The 8,047-nt window shown below is 31.3% G+C and overlaps 1 pseudogene across 1 annotated transcript; it reads left to right on the top strand.

Annotated features, from left to right (window-relative positions):
- Positions 1 to 5,217: 5,217 nt before the first annotated feature.
- Positions 5,218 to 5,514, top strand: LOC308650522 (U6 snRNA-associated Sm-like protein LSm5; annotated as a pseudogene). Its single transcript has one exon. The product of its transcript is annotated as a U6 snRNA-associated Sm-like protein LSm5 (transcript).
- The last annotated feature ends 2,533 nt before the right edge of the window (positions 5,515 to 8,047 follow it).

Here is an 8,047-nt window from a genome sequence, read left to right as displayed (position 1 = left end):
ATTTTTTACTCTATCATATAGTTCATAATACTTTCAATACAAAATTTAAGATGTAGTGATAGTCAATCACCTAACATACAATATTTGCAAGTTTGGGGATAAGCTTATTTTGACTTTTTTATTAACAAAACTTGCAGAGAATATTAGCTAGCAATATTCTAGTACTAGTAATGTTTCCCTAAACCTTAGCATCAAAAATTTCAAGTTCATTTTAAACAGAATTATTTAATGGAATACATATAAATATGCATGATTACAGGACTTATATGGGATAGGAGCAAGGTAATATGTTTTTTGAGGGTTACAAATTTGCATTGATGGCCTCTGAATGGAAAGTAACCCAATTACATCATGATGTCAGTATTAATTTTTACTTGCCCTTTAAGACCTGAAAACAAAGAAGGTAGCTGTTTTGGCAACAAATTCAAGTATTACTTATTCATTGGGAGTGATCTTAGAAAGAACTATGTTGTGCTGAAAATCTCCACTCTACAAGCCACAGTGTGGAAAAGGAACGAGGACATTTGTATCACACCTTACAATTATGGAATAAGATCTGACATCATCTTGGGTAGTCAAGTATTTGTTCATCCATCTAGCCATTTCTCTATTGTCTTAATCTACAATATTTAGTGATCACTATGTGCTTGGCACTGTGCAATGCTCTGCAAATATGGTGATGGATCAAACATGTTCATGCCCTCAAAGATTGTGCTCCAATATAAGAATTAATGTGGAGAGACCAGGGCTTTAAGCAAGGAATTAACATGGCCATATTTTCATGTTAGAATGATCATATTGACCACAGAGTTCAGGAGGGATTGGTGAGGGAGGGCATCTAAGATGGTCAGCAAGAAAATTAATTGGAAAATATTTCAATAGTTGAGTTGAGAGCTAATGGGATTCCAAATTAAGGCAAGAGAAACAAGGATGACATGGTATACAAGTATAAGTAGGAGAGCTGTGAAAGATGCAGATTTAACAGGTTTAATAACTTATTAAAATTTGAATATGAGAGAGAAAGAAATACCTCTAGAAAGATTTTTTTGCTCAGGTAGTTAGTTATGTTATCCCATATAATTGCTTATTTGCTCTCACTTCTGTATTTTAACTGAGAAGACTCATTGTTCTTGGCAAGCCCCAACACTTGTACCTGAACTAAACCCCTCCATCTGCATTTATCCTCTGAATACACTAGTGCATTCTCTCATTGACTTATCCTATAGGATTCAATTCTATACCACACATTTTATTCCTCAAAAACACCTGACTTTGTCCTGTATTTATTTGGAGGCAAAGGGAACACCCAAAGCCAACCTCCCCCAGTGGAAGTGCAAGTTTTTTATAAACAGGACAGGACCCTGCCTTCTACTTCTTGATTGTCCTTATAATACCTGACATTGACGTACGCCCCCAAAAAAGTAAAATTTACTTAAATTATGGCTACAGATCAAATGTTTCCTCATGGAAAATTGCAGACTTAAAAAAATTAGCTAATTATAGGGAGAGGTGACAGCTGTAACATCCCATCCTTGGCTGTCCAGTCTCTACTGATGCCAAGTAACAGAACCATGCTCTGTGCCTCATGGAGTACCAGATGTCTGTTTCACCTCAATAGTCCTTGTACCTAGTCTATTTGGAGAAGGAAAATTAGTCTTGTACACCCTATAATTTTAAAAGAATTATTACTTTTGTTAATAAATATTGACTGTGAATTTTAAGAATTCTTACAAGTAGAGAAGTGTCTGTTTATAGAGAACTGTAGAAGGGAAAATAGCATCATCATCCATCTGACTTGGATTATCATTTTTATATATTTACCTAGATTTGAGCATACATGCTTTACTGATACATGAATTTGTTTTCAATTTCATTATATAAGAGTTCTTTAAAAATATAAGAAAATATACATTATTCACCAAAGTCAAACAATTTAACATGTGTTCCATTTTTTTTATTGTTGTGATTTTCCACAATTACACAAAGCCTAACAGTTAACTACTTAACTTTTGATTTTTAAGACTTAAATAATATGGATTTTTGTGCTTATTTAGAAGAAAACCAAACCTATGATTGTAAAGATCTTTCAACAGTTCTCTTTATATCTGCTAGCATAATTTTACCATTTGATATAGGCTATCTGTACTGCATATGAAACTACAAAATTTGAAAGGTGAAAATGATCCATTCAAATTATCTGCTATTACACAAACAGGTTAATAACAGTAATTAAAAGAATAATTATGCAACTACATGCCACTCAAAAGAATAATTTAAATTATGCAAATCAAGCATAAGGTCATGTAATGCTAAGAAAAAGAGATAAAATATGCAAAATGGTGTACTTTCTGTTGGTGGTGCCAATATTAGAAATATTCATGTCACAAGTACAAAGTATGTGTTTCATTTTTGAATCTTTGTACCATAAAATCAAATTAATTTTTCTTACCTTATTGGGTATTCTGACATTTGATTAGTACATAATTTTACAGATGAGCTGGTTTCATCCAAAGAAAAGAATGCATATATATTATTTGAATACTTTTAAAACATTCATTTTTCTCCTTACTGAAATATATCATATTATGCAAAATGATTTGGAAAAGACACAAAAGGAAAGACTATAAAATATATAAAAACTACCTATAACATTACAAATTTGAAATGAGTACAATCTCATTTTTGGTACAATTTCTTTCCTTCTTTTTTTTTACAGTATTTTATTGTTATAACAGATATTGGGCTATTCATGACTGTATCATGTTTGCTTTTGTATTTCATTTAATATATCATAAACATTTCCCCAGATAATTCTTAAAAACTGAATTTTTATGTTGGCTTAAGATTTTTACGTATGTAAGTAATATTTAACTATTTCATTTTTTATACTCCTCCCACTGACCACTTTTACACATAAATCATGCTATAATTAACATTTATATTAAGTTGTAATGAGAATTACCGATTATTTTATTCAAATAGATTGCTAGAAGTAGATTAGAAAACTGTGGTATGGTTATGGATAGAATTAGAATTAGATTTAGGATAAGGATTAGGGAAATAATAAACATGAACTTTTAAGTTTCATAATTCATATTAACAATTTTTTCACAAAATATTTGTCTAATATTTTTACAATATTCAGTTTGTACATACATCTGCAACCAATATTACTCTAAATTTTAACATTAATTAAAACAATCTCATTAATATTTCTCTGGCTGTTAATGAAGTTTTTTTTAAATATTCCTAGGTCCTTTTATTTCTTTCTTAATTAGATTGCCTACATGGCCTTTTTTTTTCCTACTAAGTTGTTATTTTTTAATCACTTGGGAGAACTGTTTGCTTTTGTTGTATTTGTTTCAAATATTTTCCCAATTCATCATTTGCATTTTATCCATATTTTGGTATGCAGAAGTATTATGTTTGTATATCTACCTTTGTTTGACTTGACTTATTTACTAAATATTTATCTTTGTGAAATTTTTCCCAGTATTTTATGTTTAAAATCTTCCTCAATATTTTAAGATATTTACTTTTAACTTCTAGATCCATATGAAAATATGTTCATAAGTGATATGACTTGGTTTTTGTCCTGAGACAATTTTCTAGCTTTTGTTAAATTATGCCTCTTTCTTATTTGTTTTATGTTATACTAAATTAGTTTACATTTTAGCATTTACTTCAAGATCATCTTCTGTTCCAATGATTATTACATAATCATTGTGCCTGATGATTATTGCATACACATGCACTCCTTGAATCATGATTATTCTTTCCTGCTCCAGTATTTGAGAAGGCATATAGGCCTATTTCTTTTATGTTATATGATTTGTTATGATTTAACATTTCTGATGAACTTATCTGAAGAAAATCAAAATTTATTCCAAAGAGATAACCACTTTTAAAAAAATAAACTTTTGCTATTTTTGAGCATTATCAGAAAGCATTTCTTATATTTAAACCTGCTAGAATGGGAAGAATAATATTATAAAGAATCTCCTGCATTTTTTGTGTTTTTGCTAAAGACCTTCACATACAACATATCTCCCTTGACCCTTAGTCTGCCTATGATGACAGGATTAATTATCCTAATTTACAAAAGAAAACTAAGATTTGAAGAATTTGTGTGTCACACAGGATTCTAGTAAAAATATAAATGAAATAATTCCAGGTTTAATGCTCCTTTTATAATACCATATAACCTTACTTAAAAAAATGAAACATTTCCATTTATAGAATATTATTTTATTTATAATGAATGTAGCAAAATTGTATTTTATATAATTAGTTGTGCATTTTTTTATATTTTTATTCTGATGAGATATTTTGAAATGAAATATTTCAGAAAAGAAAACAGAGAGGCCCTAAAGATGATCACATACACTATGGTTCAATTTCAGATCATGGTGGAGTTTCAAGTAGGTCCCTTGATTTTAATTTGTTTTTTTTTTCTTTTTTTTATTGGTTGTTCACAACATTACAAAGCTCTTGACATATCATATTTCATACATTAGATTGAAGTGGGTTATGAACCCCCAATTTTACCCCAAATGCAGATTGCAGAATCATGTCGGTTACACATCCACAATTTTACATACTGCCCTATTAGTAATTGTTGTATTCTGCTACCTTTCCTATCCCCTACTATCCCCCCTCCCCTCCCCTCCCATCTTCTCTCTCTACCCCATCTACTGTAATTCATTTCTCTCCTTGTTTATTTTCCCATTCCCCTCACAACCTCTTATATGTAATTTTGTATAGCAATGAGGTTCTCCCTTCATTTCCATGCAATTTCCCTTTTCTCTCCCTTTCCCTCCCATCTCATGTCTCCGTTTAATGTTAATCTTTTCTTCTTGCTCTTCTGGGTTTTTTTCTTCCCAAACCTATTATATTTAAAGACCTACTAATATTCTTCACTACTTTACTATGGGCATAGAATGCATTATATTTCATATTTGTATTCAAGAATTAAATGTGTGTAAAATATTGCTAATGGGAGGATCCACTCTTTTAGTTCATTGAAGTCAAACCCACAGTTATTCTACAGATATATAATTTAATCTTTAAGTATTACTATTCTTGAATTTTACACTACCAGTTAAAATAAATACTTAGATTAATCCCATATTGTATTTAATCTAGATTTTCTGGTTGCAAGGTAAGAGAAACTTAATTCGAGAAAGGAAAGGCAGGCTGGCTACTTCCGGTTTAGCCATGACAGCTAACTCTATAACCAGCCCATCAAAGATGCTGCTGCTAGAACTTGTGGACAGTGCATAGGATCAAAAATTCACATTGTGATGAAGAGTGATAAGGAAATTGTTGGAACACATCTAGGATTTGATGACTTTGTCAATATGGTGCTGGAAGATGTCACTGAGTTTAAAATCACACCAGAAGGTAGAAGGATTACTAAATTAAATCATATTTTGCTAAGTGGAAATAAAATAACAATGCTGGTTTCTAGAGGAAAAGGACCTGAAGTATGACCGAATTTCCTTGATTTATGCTAGATTCATTTTGTTTTATAATGGCAACAAAATAGATTTTTAAAAAAATCTTCTAATGTTTAGATTCTCTAAAGCTAATTTTCCTATTAAAGGGAAATTCTTTGAAGATGTGTTATACGACCATTTTTCTAAGTTAATCATGATTGTTTTGGAAAAAGAAGAAATTATTTTTTGAAACATTTTTTAGTTATAGATGGATGCAATATATTTATTTCGTTTATTCATTTTTATTCATTTTTATGAACCCAGTGCCTCACATGTGCGAGGCAAGTGCTCTGCCACTGAGCCACAACCCCAGCCCCAAATTAGTTTCTTTTAAGACTAAAAAATAAAGGTGATTTTGGTTATATAAAAAAAAGAGAAGGTAATGGCTTATGTAATTAAGACAGAGATATTAGGATTCAGATACAACTTGATGTGAATGTTAAAAAAATTATTGTCATAAACCTCTCTATATATACTTTATCATAGAGAAATCTATGCTGATTTATTTATCTAGAAAGTGTCAGAAAATGTGAAGGGTCTGAGATTTTACCCTCCTTATAAGCTAACAAGTGAACCTGCCTCAGTTACATGGATGTTGACAGAAGACATGAAACTGCTGAACTAGATACTTTATTATTCATGGAACAGTCACTAGTATGAACATCATTATAATTCTGTGAATCTCCCTTATCCATAAATCCCAGGGGGGTGACACAGACAAGCTCAGATTTATGCCTACCTAGGCAGTACAGGAACTCTGATCTAATGGAACCTGAATCTTTTATAATTGGCATTCTTTCCCTTTGTTCTGGATCTCTCTTTCTCCTCTTAAGACTGTTTATTGTTTGCCATTGGAAAATATAGTCTGGAACAAAGGGCAAACAATGCTTTATGAGATGTGCAGAAATGTGAGAGACCCATCAAGAATTATCTCCCAGTTGAAGACTTTCTTCATGAGATAGCAGTGAAGACCATTAGCTACATCCTACCTTTTGAGTAATTTCAACACAAAAAAAATGTGCTTTCTTTCATAAGTCTTGGATAACTCTGAAACACTGAAAATTTGATTTATCAAGGTTGGGTACTATGGTATTGTTTGGAACACAGCGTTCAGCTCATTCTCCTCTAAAATATATAAATTTACATTTGGACAGAAGTGACTACTCAAAGAAATATTTGGATATTGTTAGTAGAGAAGAAGGTATTTGAGGTGGAGCAACAAAATGAGAATAAGTTCAATGTAATCTATGCTTTTGCCCTTTTGCTTAATCTTGCCTCTGCTTTTGTACATACCTTCTTTCATCTCTCTTTGTTCACACCCTAGACATCCTACAAACCATGCCCAGGTGCATGGTCTAATGTGAAGGCTACCATGTCCTCTTCCCAGCAAGAGAATCATGCCCCCCACCTGCCCTGGATTCCCTCAGTACTTTATCTCTTCGTCAATGGTGGCACATTTTACTTACTACCTTCTACTACAGGAATCTGTTAAGATGTCTTAGACTTCCCATCTGGGATCTACTTCTGAGCAGTCTCATTTGTGATTCTCTGTATTCCCAATGAATCAAAATATACTGTAGGTATTCAATATATATAGAGAATGGGAGGGTATGGATCAGTGGTGGAGAACTTGCCTATCATGCACAAGGTCCTAGGTTCAATCCCTAGCTCTGAATAAACAAATAAAGCAAATACTATTGGATTGAATTTAAGTCATTTATATATTTTAACTAACAATGATGGAACAATTACCTGACCAGAAATCCAGAGATATTGTTTCTTTTTCTATTTTTACCACACACTGATTGGCCACCCTGAACAAATCTGTTAACCTCGCTGAGGCTCAGTTCTTCCATTTGTAAAAAGGTGAAACTGTGTACTCTTCCTCACATGGTTATTGAGATAATAACATGAGAAAATGCATATGAAGTTAACTTTAGAAATATAAACCACCATAATAATTAATGAATTCCATTTTCAAACAACAAGTGAAGCATTTCTATTATATGAATTCAATGTGTTTAATACAGAATAGTTATTTTAAAAAGTTGCTATTTGAGGAATGCTTACAAAAATTCTGTCTGTACAAAAGTGTACTTTATTGATACTTGTGATTCTTCTACCTACTTTTAATTTATCTGAAATAAATTTAAAAATTTTTAGCTCCAAAAGTCCTCATAAAAGTGTACACTTAATCAATAATAATGCATATTAAATTATTATCTGTTAGTAAATTTTATCATATATTTTAACTGCCTGAAAAGAAAAAAAAATATTTCAAAGGTAAACTTCGAAAGGAAGATGGTAGATTAGAAAGGAAAACTTTGGCATAAATTTGCCTGAAAGGTAAATGGAAAAGAAACATATTGCCAAGAAAAAAAATAAATATTTCAGGAGTCATAGAATGTTGCCAAATAAAAAACTGTCCAATTCATAGCTTTGTCTTTGACAGGTCTTATCAAAAAATTTTTAGAACTTTTTTTTTTTGTATTGAGAATTGAACCAGGGATGCTTAGTCACTAAGTCAAATCCCCAGCCCTTTTTATTTT

The sequence above is a fragment of the Spermophilus citellus genome, assembly GCF_964194105.1.
Source record: "Spermophilus citellus genome assembly, chromosome: 1".
Taxonomy (NCBI): Eukaryota; Metazoa; Chordata; class Mammalia; order Rodentia; family Sciuridae; genus Spermophilus; species Spermophilus citellus.
Note: the sequence above shows the minus strand (reverse complement) of the source record. Positions and strands in the feature narration are given on the sequence as shown.